This window comes from Protomyctophum parallelum (genome assembly GCF_964188405.1).
Source record: "Protomyctophum parallelum genome assembly, chromosome: 20".
In the NCBI taxonomy this organism is placed as follows: domain Eukaryota; kingdom Metazoa; phylum Chordata; class Actinopteri; order Myctophiformes; family Myctophidae; genus Protomyctophum; species Protomyctophum parallelum.
The window spans coordinates 36,120,141-36,140,177 of NC_139718.1; the positions used below are offsets into that span (position 1 = coordinate 36,120,141).

The following is a 20,037-nucleotide window of genomic DNA, read 5'->3' on the forward strand; positions in this document are numbered from 1 at the left end:
CTTGTGTGCCAAATTTGGTGCTTGTACCATCAAGTGAACGATCATGTGCTTAATATCCTCCACTAAACCAAACTAATTTGGCACGGCTTATGGGTGCTTTTAAACTGCACTATGCGCCTTCCCAAATGTATGTGACCAAAATAGCAATTTAGGGGAAAGCGTGCCAGCACGCCCATGACCACACCTCTAGGCGCAAATGCCAGTGTCGGCAAAATAGATAGCGGGTGACGCTGGACCAAAATACCATTAAGGGACAGAGCAAGCTCCTATAATCGTAATTTTCGGGCAGCAGCTGAATTGTGGGCCGCGTCGCGGGGAACGGTGGCGACGAAAATGGAGCCCCTAGACTCTAGAGCGGATACGGAAACGATGCACACTTGTGTGTATTGTGTCGGATGCATAAGTCCGGGCCTTACATTGTCCGGATCAAACTGGGTAGTGTGAGACTTTGGGGACAAAAGATGGAATTACTGGGGGAGAGGGGGAAAAGTTAAGAGACCTGGCAATTGAAAGGGGGTATATGGGGTCAGTCAGTGTGTCTGTGTGTAATTGCATTATGTTTTCAGTGAATAATGCTGTGTGTGTGTGTGTGTGTGTGTGTGTGTGTGTGTGTGTGTTCGTGTGTGTGCGCATGTGTGTGTGTGTGTGTGCGTGCGTGCGTGCGTGCGTGCGTGCGTGCGTGCGTGCGTGTGTGTGTGCGTGCGTGTGTGTGTGTGTGTGCGTGCGTGCGTGCATGTTGTATACTGTAGAGGTCTGGACTGAGGCCAGTTCAGCTCTCAGGAGACGTTCAACCTTGACGTTGTGTCATTTGCAGGTCTGTGTCTGACTGAGGGACATTGTGCATTGTTTGTCTGGAAGCATTTATATTGTATTGCATTGAGTGGGAGAGAGAGAGAGAGAGAGAGAGTGTGAGTGTGAGTGTGAGTGTGAGTGTGAGTGTGAGAGTGAGAGTGAGAGTGAGAGAGAGAGAGAGAGAGAGAGATTTTTACTCCATCCAGGAAATCCTTATACTTATTAGATGGGAAAGCCAAATGTTCAAGGTTGGCAGCAAAATTATGCAGCCTGCCACACAATTAGTAACAATGGGTGAATATTATAGTCTACTTACTATAACTAATGTAATGTTCTTTTGTTTCTCTTATCTGATCTTGTTTGCCTTATTTGTTCTGAATATGTATTATTTTGAGAGGGAGAGAGGGAGAGAGTAAGGGTGAGAGACCACTTAGAGTGGTCTCTCGCCCTTAGAGAGTAAGGGAGGGAGAGAGAGAGAGAGCGAGAGAGAGAGAGAGAGAAAGACTATCAGACAGATGGGTGCACAGTCGTGGAGAGGAAGTTCGAATGAACTAAATAGATTCCTTCAAACACAAACAATAATTGCATACACTTACTCATGCAAAATATGCACGTACATGCTAATTAGCTTTGGCGCTAGCTGTGGCTGGCCGCGGCCACAGAGATGCTAATCACAGATACAGCTATCTGCTACTGTCCAGAGAGATGCCATGTGCGTGCATGCGTGTGTGTGCGAGTGACTCCAGGCCAAGGCTAGCCCCCTGGCCCTAGGCTATATGCTGATTGACTGGCTGGCTTCCCAATGGTGGTGACCACAAACTGACTCTGTCTGTTTGTGTGTTTTTGTGTGCGTGTGCGTGCATGCGTGTGTGTGCGCACTTGTTTCTGATTTACTGTAAAAACCCATGACTGTATCAGAGAACACGAGAGAAAGACGGAGAGATATGACGAAAACTGCAGAAAATGTCTGACAAATTACACACATAGAACATGGTGGAAATCACACCGACAACCCTCTTGAGGTCATAGGTCAGAGAGCACGGGTCCATCGTCTGTACTACCTACACCACTGGGTCATTCTCACAGCAAAGCAGTTGTTAAAGAGACCAGTTGAAAATCTGTCATGTTGATTCATGGTCAGCCTTCAGGAGGAAGGGGGGGGGTGACTAGAAAATAAATGAATGCAAGAAAAATAAATAAATATAAAACGGGAGCCTTTGAGACAAACTGCGGCCGCTTAACTAATTACAGACATATATCAGCGGTTCAACCCAGCGACAAGCCAATTAGACTTGATTGCAAAATACTTTTACTTTGTTCAACAAGCTCTTTCCATGTCGCTCTTAATTCAGTGTCAAAGCTACAGGGCTCTCTCTCTCTCTCCTCCTCCTTCCTCCCAGCCTCTCTCTCCCTCTCCCCCCTCTCTTCCTCTCTCTCTCTCTCCCCTAGCGTTCAGAAATGATTGACTGCCCAGGGCCCCCTCACAAGCGTACAGAGTCCATAAGCCAATAATGTCCGTCTCATTTGTCCCGCGATGGAGAGCAGAGTGGACTAAAGCTGATTAGAGGGGGAGACATTAGACAGTAAACTCGGTTAGTAAGGACATGGGCTGGAATGGACAATGTCCTTCAGAGGCAGAGCCCAGACGACGACACACACCAATACATAAGTCCCTCCCACTTCCTGGTCATGTAAATGAGAGGCGGGGCTAGACCACAGGCATGGGTCGGGACAAATCAGAACTAATGGCACATTTACCTGAGTGCTGTACTTAAAGGAGTAGTTCACCCAAAACACGACTTATTCTCTATCAATTACACACCCCATGAAGCCTTGAATTAATGGAGAATTGTTCATTCCTAAGCCAATCATTTGATGACCAGCGGCGTCTTAATGGCGATGCTGGTCATCAAATTATTATATACACACACACATCATAACGCTGAAACTCCCCCACAGAGACTGTCGGTTCTTCTCATTCAATAAAGTAGTGGAGTATAGTTCTTTCATCGTCGGGCCTCCCCGGGTTCTGGGTAATTGTAATGTCTTTGAGGATATAGTGCGACACGACTAGGCTATAGCGCCCGCATCGTCATCATCATCAACGCAGACAAACATCGAGACCGCTCCCCCGAGCTGCGTTGTCGCTGTGCGGCAACAAACAACAAAACAACACAACAAAGAAATGCTCCGTGTACCAGTAATTGTCCTTGTGCTAAAGCCACAGTCCCCCTCCTGCGGATGGAGAAGAAAACTGAGCTAAACAATACAAAAAACCCACTAATAAACAAAACAGACAGAAGAATGAGAGTGACACACAGCCACGGAGCCCAAAGCAATTTCCTGCTCTAAATTTAGTCTCAAGAAAAAGAAAAAGCCTGGAGGCACACATTAAAGTCTGGAGTGCATGTTGGACCATTATATGGACCCTTACACGTACATTTGGTTCCATGTGTATACACTCTCAAGACTCATATTAGCACCCAGGAGTTTACAGTGCATCAGTATTCATCAATTACTTTTATAATTACTGCAGTCGTCTCTCTCTATCTCCCTCTCTCTCTCTCTCTGTCTCTCTCTCTCGCTATTTTTCTTCCAGGTTTAAACATGGACAGGTGTGTAAGTAACGTGAGTTGTATTTGTATTGCACATTTAATTCACAGAGAGAACTGACAAAGTGCTTTAAATACAACATGAATGAAAACAGCAAAAAAACATTCATAAAAAAACTGTACAATGCATCTCAGACACCTGCTGTTTTTGAAAAGCCAGAATCAAAAATAACATTTTTTTTTCTTGTTTTTAATAAAGGACAACTTTTGTTTTTTTCAACCAAGGTTTAGGTTATAGGTTGTTATTAAAGACTGTCAATTCTTTGGTCAGGTGACGACCTGTGCTAATAATATTAGCACAGTTTTCGACGAGGATCTTGGATTTCGCCATGCAGCAGTGGTGTAAAGTAACTAATTACATAATCAAGTACTGGTTTTAAGTTACATTTTAGGTATTGTTACTTTACTATACGTAAAGTATTTTCAATTTTCAGTACTTTTACTTCTACTCCACTACATCTCAAAGGCAATTATTGTACTTTTACTCCACTACAAAAAATGTAGTTACTACTGCAGTTACTTTATAGATTGAGATAAATATTACAAACATATATAGGCCTATACCACTTCAGCCCTATAAACATTACGGCCATTTGAAAATAGCCGATCTACAAGCTCACAATACGTTGCAATTGAAAGCTTGTGAAATGGGACCTTCTGCATAATGAGTAGGCTATACTTTCGACTTTTGGTACTTTAAGTACATTTTGATGGCAATACTTTCGTACTTTTAGTAGTAGTAAATGTTGACTTTTACTTGTATTTCTACATTGCAGTATTGATACTTTTACTTAGGTGAAGAATGTGAGTGGACACATACTCCGAACATTTTGAGACATACCCCTTTCTGTATCGTTCCAAATTTCCTCGCTGTATCGTTCCAATTTCCTTGCGGTATCGTTCCAATTTCCTGCGGAATCGTTCCAATTTCCAATCCAAAGAATCACACAGGCTGACTAAGATAGCCTAGTGTCCAATCCAAAGACCCGGACACCTAGACACATCCAGACACATCGAAGGAGGCCGCCCTAGGGGTTCTGTATCAACTTACTTCCTACTTCCTATTATTATTATTATTACTATTATTATGTCATAATTATTAGTTGTACCTTATTATTATTATCATTATTATTATTATTACTTTATTATTATTATCTCTTAGACCTGTTTAGAATGTGTTTTCCCACCGTCCCTATACTGTCCTCCTCATGTCGCCCTAGACACTACCCCTACAATCACAGAGATCCCTCAAATCTCATCTACCCAGCTCGTTCACCCAGCCATCACATTGTGGTGGAGGGAGGACTATGGAACTGCCAAGCAGCTACCAAGAAGAATATGCCTGAATTAATTTCAGGCCACGCCTCCCTCAAGTCTCTGCATTTCCTTGCTCTGACTGAAACCTGGATCACCCCAGATAACACTGCAACTCCCGCTGCCCTCTCTGTTTCACACAAGTTCACCCACACCCCTCGCCAAACAGGTAAAGGGGGTGGTACTGGGCTACTAACATCCCCCAAATGGAATTTCCGTGTCTTAAATCTCTCTCACCTTTCTCTGTCCACATGTGAATTTCATGCTATCTCAATATCACAGCCAGTCCCCCTCATCCTCATTGTGCTGTATCGCCCTCCAGGAACTCTCGGGAACTTCCTGGAAGAACTAGACTCTCTGATCAGCTCGTTTCCGGAAGATGGCACCCCTCTGATTCTACTGGGTGACTTCAACCTTCCTACCGCAGAGAAATATCTTCCCGTTACATCCCTTCTGGCCTCATTTGACCTCTCCCTATCTCCCTCCCCTCCCACTCACAAGGCTGGTAATGTTTTGGACCTTGTGTTCTCCAGAGCCTGCTCTCCCTCCACACTCTCTGTTACCCCCCTAACTAGGTCTGACCACCACTTCATAACCTTCTCCCTCTCTCTCTCCACCCTCCCGCCTAAACCTATTAACCCTCCGAACGTCACCTCCCGACGCAATCTCAAGTCCCTAAACCCCTCCTCCCTCTCATCCTCTATTCTCTCCTCTCTACCCTCCCTGGAGTCCTTCCTCTCCCTCTCACCTGACACTGCAACCTCATCCTTTCTCTCCTCTATCTCATCTGCATTCGACCAACACTGCCCGCTCTCATCCAGGCCAGCTCGCTCATGTCCACCGGCTCCCTGGCTATCTGAAACTCTCAGATCTGAACGAACACCTCTAAGGGCAGCCGAAAGAAAGTGGCACAAGACGAAGCTACCAGATGACCTTTCACACTTTCACTCACTCCTCTCCGCCTTTGCCCACTCACTAACCACTGCTAAAACCTCTTTCTACCACACCAAAATCCAATCCTGTACTTCTAACCCAAGGAAGCTCTTCTCCACTTTCACCTCCCTCCTTAAACCCCCTCCCCCCACTCAACCTTCATCCCTCACTGCTGATGTTTTTGTCAACTACTTCGAGAAGAAGGTTGATGATATCAGCAGCTCCTTTCCTCCCCTCCCACATAAAGTGGCATCTGACTCAACCAACACCAACCCCAACATACCATGCATGTCCTCCTTCTCTCCTCTTTCCCCAGACGAGGTCGTACAACTAGTAACATCCTCTAGACCTACCACTTGTCCTCTTGACCCTGTCCCGTCTCCAATCTTCCAAACCATCACACCTGATCTGCTCCCCTTCATCACCTCCATCATAAACACCTCAATAACCTCAGGCTGCGTCCCATCTGCCCTCAAGTCAGCCAGAGTAACACCACTCCTCAAAAAACCAACCCTTGACCCTTCAGATGTCAAGAACTACAGACCGGTATCACTCCTTTCATTTATTTCTAAAACCATTGAACGTGTCGTCTCCAACCAGCTCTCTCTCCATCTCTCACAGAACAACCTGCTGGATCCCAACCAGTCCGGATTCAAGAAGGCCCACTCCACAGAAACTGCCCTGCTGGCAGTCACAGAAGCACTACATGCTGCCCAAGCTGCTTCCCACTCTGCAGTACTGATTCTCCTAGACCTATCAGCAGCATTTGACACAGTGAACCACCAGCTGCTCCTAGACACCCTAGCGGAGCTAGGCATCGGTGGAACGGCACTAAAGTGGTTCTCCTCCTACCTCACCGACCGGACCTACCAGGTTTCCTGGAAAGGTCTGTTATCATCCCCCCGAACCCTCCAAACTGGGGTCCCACAGGGATCTGTACTTGGTCCCCTCCTTTTCTCACTGTACACTAAATCCCTTGGCACTATCATCTCTGCTCACAATATATCCTATCACTGCTACGCCGATGACACACAACTGTTCCTATCCTTCCCCCCCTCTACCACTCAGGTGGAAGAGCGCATCACTGCATGCCTGGCTGACATCTCACAGTGGATGTCCTCCAACCATCTCAAGCTGAACCCAGACAAGACTGAGCTTCTCTTCTTCCCAGCTAAGTCCTGCCCTATGCGGGAGCTAACTATTTCCGTAGACAACGCCCTGGTAACGTCTGTCCCAACAGCCAGGAATCTTGGTGTTATCCTGGACAGTCAGCTCTCGTTCAAAGCTCACATCACAGCTGTCACTCGATCCTGTAGGTTCACACTCTATAACATACGACGAATTAGACCGTTCCTCACCCAGGAATCAGCCCAGCTCCTAATCCAGACAACAGTCTTGTCAAAACTCGACTATTGTAACTCCCTCCTTACTGGCCTACCAGCATGTGCACTTAAGCCTCTCCAGCTGATCCAAAATGCCGCAGCTCGCTTGGTCTTCAACCAGCCAAAATTTTCACATGTCTCCCCCCTGCTCCGCTCCCTCCACTGGCTCCCGGTCGCTGCCCGCACAGAATACAAAACTCTGATGCTGGCATTCAAGGCAACCAAAGGTATGGCTCCCCCATATCTTGCAAGTATGATTGAACCCTACAAACCCTCCCGCGCACTCAGATCAGCCAACGCAGGGAAGCTGGAAGTACCCTCACTAAAAACGCCGGGACAACGCTCCACACGTCCCAAACTCTTCTCCCTTCTGGCTCCAAAACTGTGGAATGCACTTCCCATTGCAGTCAGAACTGCAGCATCACTCCCAATCTTCCGCCGTAGCCTGAAGACCCACCTTTTCAGACTCCATCATGGCCCATAGCACTTACCCTAAACCCTTAGATAGCATTTCTGTTGGATTATATAGCATTTGATACAGACTTATAGCATGTTATGTAGACAGCACTGTAATTGTATTGTATGTAGTCATAGCACGCCATAGTACACATGTATAGCATAGTAGTAAAGATGTATAGTTTATATGTATAAGTGTATGTATAGTTTCACTATATAGATATTCCACTGTTACTTTCTTAGCTTGCGCATGTTTCATGATAAATACTTTTATGTGATGTATTCCCATGCTTTTGTTTTTGCTCAAATGTAAGTCGCTCTGGATTAAGAGCGTCTGCTAAATGCCTAAATTGTAAATTGTAAATTGTGAGTACTTTTTCCACGGCTGTAGGTCTATGACATCAGTCATCAACAGTACTGTGAGTACAAGAGGAGAAGAGGAAAGGCCAAAAAGGAGGTTCATATAGAGACAGGCAGGTGGCAGCAGAGAACAGAAGCAGATGGAAACAGACGGGAATTAGCCAAAAGAAGAAGAAGAAGAAGAAGAAAAGAGAAGCCGTTTCCAGACCTAAGCGCAAAACGGTTTTGCGCCGCGGACAGAATAAGCTGTGATGCGTGTGCGCAGCTGGTTTTTAGACAGCTGGTGGATGGGAATTAAGCTCCACCTCCGCGGACGTTTGATGCGGAGCGCTTCCGGGAATCTGGCCGTCGCGCAAGTCGTCCGCAGAAGTGTAGCTTTTTTTTCCATCCACCAGCTGTCTAAAAACCCGGTTTTGAAGGACACTAATGAAGTCATGCCGCATCGACTTCATTAGCACAATTCAAATTAAGAGAAGTCGAAAGTAAAAAACTAATAATAACATTTTCATTTGTTTTCCCCATACCATTATTTTTGTGTGAGTGTGTATACAGAATTCAAACTGTAGGATTGGTTATTGTCACGGACAAAAGTCATTATTTCCCTTTGCAACTGCATCGCAGTTCTGCCTTAATTAACCACCTACTGTATGCAGTTGTGTTCTCCTTTGATGTGCGTTCTCTGCGCTCTCATCGGTGTCCCACTAATTGACTGGCTGAAGTTGAACTGCGCTGTGTCAGAGAAGTACAGAAGTGCGCAAACTTTATCCCCAAACTTTACCCCCCCACCCCCACCCCCCGTGCTGACAGTGACTGTCCTGTTTCTGGTTTAGCTTTAGGCCGCCCTCCTTGATCACACTACAGCATCACACATCACACACACAAGCATCAAAAGTGCCAGAAGTTGGAAATGTCCAGCTTGTAGAGCTGCTGAAAAGTTAAAGTTTTGGAGGTATACAGTATGAGGTTACCGCCCAACAGACGATACGGTATACATGCTGACAATGTGCTCCATCGCCACTCAGTGTGAGCTTGTAGATTAGGAGGAAATATTAAGTGTATGTGTGCTTGTGTGAGTTGGGTATGTTTGAGTGCATGATTTGTTTGTGTGTGTGTGTGTGTGTGTGTGTGTGTGTGTGTGTGTGTGTGTGTGTGTGTGTGTGTGAATGAGCGACGTGTGTATCTAATCAGTGTTGCTAGGATGCACGTCTGTGTGTGCTTGCGCGAGTGTGTGTGTAAGTATGTATATGTAAAGCGCTGTGTGCATCTCATCTGCGTGCGTGTGTGCGTGCGTGTGTGTGTGTGTGTGTGTGTGTGTGTGCGTGCGTGCATGTGTGTGATGGGGGTCATTGTGTCCCCTGAGTATAATGGAGTGAGCTATTAGTCCGGCCAGCAGCCTGCCTCATAAAAATGTCAGCTAGAAAAAGACATGAGATGGATCATAACTACTCTCTCTCTCTCCCCCTCTCTCCCCCTCTCTCTCTTCTCTTCCTGCGTTGCTCTCTTCATCTCTCGCTCGCCAGCCATCCATCTGTTCATTCCTGTATCTCTCTCTCTCCTTCTTCCTCTTTCCATCTGTTTTATCTCTGTTTCTCTACCTCCATCGATCTGTCTTCCCATTCCTCTCTGCTTCTGTATCTTCTGCTTTCTCCCCCCCCCCTCTCTGTATTGTATACCTTTCTTTCATTCCTCCCAATCCCCCTATCCTCCTCACTATCTCTCTCCATGTCTCCATCTCTGGCCTCCTCCTTTCTAAATCCTTCCTCCCCTGTCTCTCCATCTGTTGTCCTGTCGTCTATAATCCCCTTCTCTTTTTTGTTTTTCTTCACGCCTTCAGTCCCTCCATTCGTCACCCTCTCTCTCTCTAGTTTGTGTGCACACAATAAGCCCTGCACAACACCCATTCATACAATACCTGATGAGCATGTGCACGCTCGCACGCACACACACACGATTATTAACCCAATTTCCGCCAGCATTAATTAATCGATAGCGTATTGCCAAGGTTTTATCGCACGTAACACTTACTTTGAAGAGCCAACAACTTGTATATCTGCTCTCCTCTCCATGTCCAGCCCCCTCCCCTCCCCTCCTCTCCTCTCCTCTCCTCGTCCAGCCCCCTCCCCTCCTCTCCACTCCATGTCCAGCCCCCTCTCCTCCTCTCCTCTCCATGTCCAGCCCTCTCCTCTCCTCTCCATGTCCAGCCCTCTCCTCTCCTCTCCATGTCCAGCCCTCTCCTCTCCTCTCCATGTCCAGCCCCCTCCTCTCCTCTCCATGTCCAGCCCTCTCCTCTCCTCTCCATGTCCAGCCCCCTCCTCTCCTCTCCTCTCCATGTCCAGCCCCCTCCTCTCCTCTCCTCTCCATGTCCAGCCCCCTCCTCTCCTCATCCTCCTCTGTGCATCTTATAAAAAATGCCATAATTTATAGTTTAATAACACAGGGAGAGACTTACAGTATTTATACAGTATGTAAAGCAGCCAACAAGTGAGCACAATGAGTGCAATGTGTGTGTGTGTCTCTGCATATATGTAAATGCATATACCTCTGTGGCGAAGTGTGTCTATGGATCTGATGTATTTATGGATATGAGTCTTATGCAAGTATACTGTAGCTGTGTATGTTTGGGCATGTATTTGTGTGTGTGTGTGTGTGTGTGTGCACGCGCGTGCGCGTGCCGGCCTAGTTCGCGCAGTGTGGCATTTTGGCGTCTGCTGTCTGCATGCATAATGAATAGCCAGGTGTCTGTGTGGGTCACGCACGCACGCGCGCACACACATGCATGCACGCACACATGCATGCACGCACACACACACAAATCCTGACTCACAAACACACGTGAGCAGCTACCAGTGCGAGCAACACATTCGACCTCTAAAACACCTAAACCAAACACACACACACACACACACACACACTCACACACAAGTGTGGTGTCAGCCAACATGGCCTCCCAAACATTCCAAAGGTCAGTGCCGCTTTCGGTGTCCTTCAACAGATGTGGAGGCTCTCTGTCACACACACACACACACACAATCTGGTCTAAAATACTCCCCCAAAAAACAACAGGATGATGGGTCAATTAGTGTAAAGGTCAATGGAGAGGAGAGGAGAGGAGAGGAGAGGAAAAGTTGAGGAGAGGACAGGGGACAAGAGGAGTGTGTACTGTGTAGCTATGCTTTCACAAGCTAAGTTGCACACACACACACACACACACACACGCTCTGTAGCAGCTTCATGGTTGGCTAGGGTTGTGATAATAAATCAACATTGAGAGAGACTGGAGGTCGACCTGCGTTAGCGCTTGATAGCCGCTAATATCAGGGAGCGCTTCATTTATCTACCTGCACATCCCGGCTGCACGCCTTCGCCCGCACTTAGCACAGGCGTGGAAATGGACTGCCGTTAACGAGATCTGACACCTCCCAGAGCCCCGGCATGCACGCACACACACACAGAAATTGAAAGTAACCGGCATGCACGCGCACACACACACACACAAATAAAAGGTAACCGGCATGCACGCACACACACAGAAATAGAAAGTAAGCGGCATGCACGTGCACACACACAGAAATAGAAAGTAAGAGGCATGCACGCGCACACACACAGAAATAGAAAGTAACCGGCATGCACGTGCACACACACAGAAATAGAAAGTAAGAGGCATGCACGCGCACACACACAGAAATAGAAAGTGACCGGCATGCACGTGCACACACACAGAAATAGAAAGTAAGAGGCATGCACGCGCACACACACAGAAATAGAAAGTAAGCGGCATGCACGCACACACACAGAAATAAAAAGTATCCGGCAAGCTGCAGCTAAAGCTCTCTTTTTTTCCCCCTCCCCAATTTAGTCGTCATTGATTCGTCCACACACACATTCCTGCGTTGTTGTCACTGTCGCTGTATCCTACTGGCTCACCTGCCCTGAGGAGCCCCCACCGGGAGGACGTGGAGCCTTCGTCCTCATCATCATTTTCCGACCGCGGTCAAGGTCATGGATTTCACAATGCCACGCCAGACTTCCCGTCCTTCATTACCATCCCCAGTTCCTGCTTACTGATGCCTGTGTCCCTAGCGATGACATCAGGGAACGACAGTTTTCTACCTCTGGTCTGCTTTGAGGCAGGACTCCAGAGAAGAACGGAAGATATAACCTCATGATCAGCTCTGTAGCAGTGGCCGGCAAATGGTGTTCTTCTGGATCGGACCAGTGAAGAAACACGGGGAAGGTTGCCGTATATTAGAGAAGTCGATGGGTGGCTCTACCAAGAGATATTTTGTGCTCTCAATAGAGGGCGGGTGTAAGTGCAATCCAGCCGTTTCTCTCATTTCTTTGAAAGTGTCCATGTCTCTGAGCCATAGAGTAGAATCGGCTCGACGTCCTACTCCTCCCGCCCAAGCCTCCCTGTACTGCTGACAGGTGAGGTGCCGTCCGCCAGCCCTTTGGAATACGTGCCGTGACTATTATCACCCTGTCCTCCCACGAGTCAAGTGTGTTTGTATATAGACTCTTGACAAAGCCACATGATGCTACTTCACAACTATAATACAGTCAATATAATGGCTCATTACATGGCCTGGTTGAATGCTTGATTCCGATTGGTCAATCGCTGAATTCAGCCGTGTGTTACTTCTCGATAATGGCTGCTCCGGTCTATAACGGACCGCTTGTCTCAGAGCACCTGCTGCGCTGCGTGGACTTGATGCTGTATCCAACATGACAGCTACTGTATGTAAACAAACACACAATGTCATTTACAGATTAACATTGCTCTCAAGAAAGTGTTTGAAAACATCTGAAGCGAGAAATAGACGATGCAGTGACCGAAAATGGATTCTATTTGATCAACACTCACTTCTTTTCTGAGGCGACTGTGCTGCAGCTGGGCAGAGGGCCAGCGTGACACTTATGGAATACTTTCAACTCATTACCGAAGCAAGGAAATACCACCTTTTGTTGTTACTTTTATCAATAAGATGGCCGCATGTAATAAGCGAGATTATGTATGACGCAGCGGTAGTTGTTTAGAAATACAATCATCCTGAAGGGCACTTCAGGATGATTAAACACATCACAACCACCGCCGCGTCACATACATTATCCCTCGCATAGCATGTTACTTTGCCCTGTGTTTAGCGGCCGAAATGAATTTTCTCCAACGGGTGGCTGGCATCTCCCTTAGAGATGGGGTGAGAAGTTCAGTCACGCGAGAGAGACTCGGAGTAGAGTCACTGCTTCTTCGCCTGGTTCGGGCGTCTGGTTAGGATGCCTCTCGGGCGTCTCCCTAGGGAGGTCCTCGAGGCACGTCCCACTGGGAACCGGAGGAGACCCCGGGGCAGAAACACATCGACTCACTGGCCTTGGAACGTCTCGGGATCCCCCAGGAGGAAGTCACTAATGTTGCTCTGGAGAGGGAAGTCTGGAGCTCTCTGCTCTCTGCTGTTGCCCCCGTGACCCGACTATACGGATAAGTGGTTGAAGATGGATGGATGGATGGATGAAGAAAAAAAATAATGAATCTTTCCTAACTAATCATTTTTCCTCTACACTAGAAATGATCAACCAATGGTGTGTGGTGGTGTTTAAGACCTGCAGAAACACACTGGCCTCTCTCTGTATCGTTTGTTTTGGACACACAGGGAGGTTTTTGAGCTACCAAAATCAGAATTCCCTCTTTAAAGTTGATAGACAAATTGCAGTTGATGTCCCAAAATAACAACAGCTTCACTATTTGAAAGCTGCAAGAGATTCTGAAACGGACAAAGCTACCCACAAGCAACCTGGGAAATGTAGTCCATTGAGAATTATAGATCTATTTAGCTCACATTGAATCCAGACGGACACCAAATGAGAGAACGCGTATTAGCTTTAATGTTCTGATAAAAACACATCAATAGGACGACACACTGGCTCCATAAGGGATTGAACTCACGACCTCGCTATTACCTTACGTTTGTCTTCCTTAACCGCAGTCCAATCTCCCTCTCCCCCTCTCCCCCTCTCCCTCTCTCCCTCTCTCTCTCTCTCTCTCTCTCAGACAGCAGTATTTAAATGTGTTTTCTGTGTGAGAGCTCTGGGCAAATAAGACTGCTGGAATGAATCAGCCATTTAAATTAACACACACGTACAGGAGTGCACGCACGCACACACACGCGCACGTACGTGCAAGAGCACACATACACACACTCACAAACAATACAGAGCAGATTTCCTCTGTCCTCTGTGTCTCTGCTCAGAGCTAGAGGCAAATAGATTGGTAGAAAGAGCCAGGCATTTAAATTAACTGAAACACACACACACACACACACACACACACACACACACAGACAGACACACACACACACACACACAGACACACACAGACACACACACCTCCATTACCTGTACCGATGCAGAGCGGCCACACAAAAGGCAAAATCAATAGTCTTCTGCTGCAACACACACACACACACACACTGCAGAGAAACAGAAACACACACGCATGCGCACAGATTGTCTCTACACACATACTGAAACACACACACACGCACACGCACACGCACACACACACGCACACACACACACACACACACACACACACACACACACAGGCTCTTACAGGATATTCATTCATTAGAGTGAGTCAATAGGAGACAGAGAGGACACCGAGGTACACTTCACCTTGGTGTGTGTGTGTGTGTGTGTGTGTGTGTGTGTGTGTGTGTGTGTGTGTGTGTGTGTGTGTGTGTGTGTGTGTGTGTGTGCGTGCGTGCGTGCGTGTGTGCATGCGTGCGTGTGGTGGAAAGGGGGCAAAGAAGGACAGCTTGGGAGATGCAGCTTGCCATAATGTAATGTGTTTGTGTGTGCCTGCCCTACACCTGTGCATGTGTGCATTTTCACTTAGTAAATGCTGTTTTTGAACAATCATCCCAAAAAGTGAGGGGTTCATTGTCTTGCTCAAGGACACATCGACACCAACAAAGGGATGGAATGAGTGTACAGGGTGTGACGAGGGCCTGTTTTCACCCGCTGCCGGGTGAGGCTCCACTAATAACTTTGGGTCGGGACCGTCTACAGTTTGAATGGACAGGTGTCAGTCAAAAGGGAGACATCGAAGAGGAGGGATGGACGGGTGAAGGATCAACATGGAATGTCAGAACAGGTCAGCTCCATATATACAGTATATCAAATGCCAAATTCCATTACCCCAAATCTCGGCCACTCGCTCACTCACTCGGTCACTCCAGCATGGTGGTGTTACGGTGAAATTGGTGACCTGCTGAAATATGTGACAAACGTGTAGACAATCACATAATGTCGGCCTGGGCCATGGCTCAGTGGTCCAGGCACCTTGGCTGGTAATCCAGTCAGGCAGTGTGCCGCGGGTTCGACTCCTGATCCCGACGGCCTTTACTGCATGTCTTCCCCCCCATCTCTCTCCCCAATTCCTCTCAGCCTACTGTCTGTCCCTCCATAAAAAATAAAAAATAAAGGCGAAAGCCACAAAAAAAAAAAACATTAAAAAAAATTACATAATGTCACGTCAGTGTCCAAATGTTAATTGAGAGACAGCGAGGTGAAATTACTGACTGAATATTTCACCTGGCTCTTGCTGGAGAGCGAGATTGTTGCAGTTGTGTGAAGTCCACAAGATTGTCACATATTTCGGCAGGTCACCAATTTCATGCCATGCTGTACTTTGAGCTATTTGGAATTTGGTGTTTGAGGTCAGATGTAGAGTTGCTGGCCAATACTGATGACATCAGGAATCTCCATCCCTGATGATGTCACTTGATGTCACGTGATGTCACGAGGCATGACCATTATATGGAGACGTGGGGTGACGGACGGACGGACTGACTGACGGGAAATGCACGTTTTCATAGCAAATGCGACAATAAATATACATGTATATGACATCACCAAATTTGCCTATACGAAAGGTGTGTGTGTGTGTGTGTGTGTGTGTGTGTGTGTGTGTGCGTGTGCGTGTGTGTGTGTTTAATTGTCACAATAGCTGCATGTACAGCATTATTTGACTTGATGTAATTGTTTATGACAGTGTGTAGGTTTTTCTGTGTTACAAGAACACACACACACACGTGCGCGTGCAGGCAGGCGCACACACACACACACACACACACACACACACACACTCGCTCCAAGCACTGAAACAATTCAGAAATACACAGCCTCTCTCTCACACATACACACCCGCAAATTCACCGTATGCATTTCTGCTCATTAAAATGCATGTGCTTCTTCAAAGGGCTGACAACAATGATGCCATCTGTTGTGGCACACACACACACACACACACACACACACACACACACACAGTCTTACGACAGTTGTACACACATACAAATACAAATACATGCACACGTTAATGTGCATCTAGAAACATGCAGGGCTACACACACAAAACCCGACACACATCAATATAATATGCAAGCCTTTGCATGTATGCACGCACGCACGTGCGCGAACACACACACACACACACACACACACACACGACCAAGGCAACAGATATTTCCGGCAATTTGCTTTAATCTCCACGACCGCTCGTCTGAGCGCGCTCAGTGACTCTATCTCCTTTAACACAGACACACAAAGACACCATTTCAAAGGCAAACGCCACTTTAGATCCACAAGTGTGTGTGTGTGTGTGTGTGTGTGTGTGTGTGTGTGTGTGTGTGTGTGTGCGACTGTGCGTGCGTGCATGTCTACTTAAGGCAGAAATTCATCAGAGGAAGGGAGAAGGCAGCATGTGGGAGAGAACACCATGCTATCATCATTCTGCTTTAAGCACACAGCCTGTCAGCTTGGAAAGCAATGAAACAACAATGCAGCAATGTGAAACAACCAAGCACAGGAAAAAGGTGTAAATTACGCCAATTACTAGGATTAAACCTCTAAAGTAGCAGTTGTATAGTAGTAGGTAATAACATTGTGTTATACTTGTTGAGAGGTCTAATTAAAAATCCCCAGCAGCACCTTCTGTTTGACTTAGAAGCTGGTTCATTCAATTAGCGTAAATTAAGAGCTGAGGCCGATTCTACAAATGCCTTCTAAACCTTCTAAAGTTCTTTCAACATTTTGTTTGATATGCAGCACAAATATAACGGCCCATGACTTCATGCTTAAACAATCAAGACAAGAGGCGATCCTGAATTAAATCGAATCAACCACGGTGTGGTTCGCAAGTCATATGTTTTGATTAAATAAATATGCATTTTATTTTTGTAAAGAGCTGAAGAGAGATTTCATTGCGACTACAGGTTGCATTTACTATGAATACGTTCAATTCCCGTCAGTCAGACAGTGTATCCCCCAAAATTCCCATACATGGGAAAACCCCATATGTATGGTGCCCAGGCCTCGCGACACCACTATGACATCTGATGTCATAGTAAATGCGATCTGCTGTCGCAATTAAGCCCATATATGGAGATATGTGGCAGAGTGACAGAGCTTTCTCAGTTGCAGGCCCCTCCCATAAGAACATCACATCAAAGCAAAGCCACCAGCACCTTTGGCCTGTTCAAAGCCTCCCTCAAAACCCACCCATTCAGACTTCATGCTCCCATTCTGACCTTTAGTTTTAGGTTTTATTTTTCAATGCTTCTTTTTTAAGTCGTTTAACTAGTTTTCTCTTGATAAAAAAGCAGTTAATTAAGTCCTTGGCAGACATTGTTAATTAGGTTTTGCTGTAAAGCGACTTATGTGTACAGAGAAAAGCATTAAATAATTAATGTATTATTATTATTGCGACCACAGGTCGCATTTACTATGAAATCAAACCGTGCATTTCCCGTCAAGTCAGTCAGTCAGTCAGTCAGTTCAGTTGTTTTGGTTGGTCACCCCAGGCATGACCATATACTCATGACATCATGTGACATCATCAGGGATGGAGATCCCTGATGTCATCAATATTAAGCCCATATATGGGACTGCCCATATATGGAGGGCCATGATGTCAATATTGGCCAGCAACTCTACATCTGACCTTAAACCTGTTGGAGCTGACCTGTTCGGACATTCTATATGTTGATCCTATATGTTGATCCATCCTTCCTCTTCGATGTCTCCCTTTTGACTGATACCTGTCCATTTAAACTCAGACAGGCATGCCACAAAGTTATTAGTGCAGCTGTGCCCGGCAGCCGGCGAAAACTAGAGTTCTCAACACGCCCGGAAATTATGGCCCAGCTCTAACTGGGCCCTCATCAAACCCTGTACACTCGAAACACTGCCCCGCTGTCACCCTTAAATCTCCATATGGAGCTGACCTGTTCTGACATAGCATATGTCGATCTGACCAACGCTGTACACTACACTCAAGACAGGCTCCATATACAGGATTCATTCCATATATTGAACTGACCCCCCCCCCCATGCCAAAGCGCCAGCGCTCGCCCAGCAGTCTGCTGTCACCCAGGTGGATGCGTGCACACAACCTTGCCCTTGGTCACTTCTCGCCCGCAGGCGTCTAAAGCCCAACACACACCGGGTGCACAGCGACGCGGCACGGCAACGCCAGGAAAATATAACTGGTTTCTATCAGAGTGTCCAGCGAGCGTCGGACGCCGCCGGTGTGCGATAGGTTCATTGAAAATAACGGAGGCGGCTGTTTTGACGCGTGCCGTTCGCAGACGGTGTGTGAGGCCCTTTACTTAAGCCCAAAAATGAAGCCTCCTCTGTGCTGTACTCAGTACTAGGCAAACAGTATACTAATAGTAGTAGTAGTAGTAGTCATAGCAGTATACTGTAGTGGTCATGCTTTTGTAGTAGTAATTGTAGCAAAAGCTGCAGAAATAATTGCAGTGTACTAGTAGAACTGGTAATGGTAACAATAGGCTCTATGCACATACACCATTTCGGAAATAGTCTCTCGTTACCAGACTGTTGCCTCCGCGATTTCCAAACGCTTCATCATACAGTCTGGGCCAACGGAAAACGTCTCATGAGTATCCGGATACTGCGGAAGTGGCGCCTCCTCGCCACTGCCTTTTAGTCTTTACAGTCGCGCATATTTATCCTAATATAAATAGAAAACATCTAAGGCTATAGCTTGTTGCTTAGCAGAAAAGGAAGTAACAGAATATATTTTCGTGAACGGAAATAGCAGCTTCCGTTACTCAGCTCATGGGGGCTATAGGCTATAGACTCTATATAGCATTCGGAGATTGTGGAATAGTTGTCTGGCTACGTGAGACTATTTTGGAAATAACTCTTCCTATACTTCTGGGCCTCTTCAGACTTCCTCCGCAGGTATTACTGATGATACTAATTAAGGCACTGTTCCATTTAGTGTACAGTGGTTCTCACACTTTTTAAATTTCAACAACCCCCATAACTCTCAGAGTTACATTTGGAACCCACTCAAGGACACTTTGAGACCGGAGACCCACTGCATGGTGTTTCCAGTGAGCCAACACGCACAACAGCAGCACCCTGACTCTGTTTGAATGGAACAGAACCTTCATAGTATCATCGGTAACACCTGTGAAGGAAGTCGAAAGTGGCATGTGCATAGAGAGCCATCCATCCATCCATGTGTTTGTAAGTGCGATTGTACATAAATGTAAAAAAAAAAACCCAATAAACACATCTGCTGAAAAAACGTAACACGGAGCCCGCCAGAACCGTAGTAACCGTAGGATTAAATGAATCGTCTAGCCTGCCAGAACCGTAGGCTACGCTTCCCAGGGTTTATATTCTTTAATCCATGTTTTGATCCGATCGAATAGGCCATTTTGAAGATGCGCGTGCATCCACTTGCACTCTATGTGCTGCTTTCAAAGGCCTGTATCTCCAAATCGGCACAATGAATGTCGTTTCTGGTGAAAAAAAGGTTTTTCGTCCTACAGCAGGCGCTGTGATACTCGCGCGGTCAGGTTTTTTCACCACCGACCGAGAAAACAACAACCGGTCAAGACACCACACACAGCATTTTGTCATTGTAACATCCGGATATTTGGCTCTTCAAAATAAGGGTTGCGCGTGATAAAACCTTGGCAATGCGTGATAGATTAATTAATCCTGGCGGGCAGACGGGTAAGGTGCTAGAGTCAATAAAGGATAATGAAAACAATAAAGGGAAGCTCCACACACTCCGATCTGTGCACAATCAATGTATTTATTTGCAAGCTTTCGGTCTGTACGTCTATAGGTAACAGGTACGGTCACCCCTTTTC

The 20,037-nt window shown here is 46.5% G+C and overlaps 1 protein-coding gene across 1 annotated transcript in view; it reads right to left on the minus strand.

The window, feature by feature from the left end:
- The window catches only part of npas3 (neuronal PAS domain protein 3), a gene marked incomplete at its 5' end in the record, with an annotated part of 363,474 nt that overhangs the window by 200,669 nt on the left and 142,768 nt on the right, over nucleotides 1–20,037 (minus strand). The window lies entirely within an intron of this gene.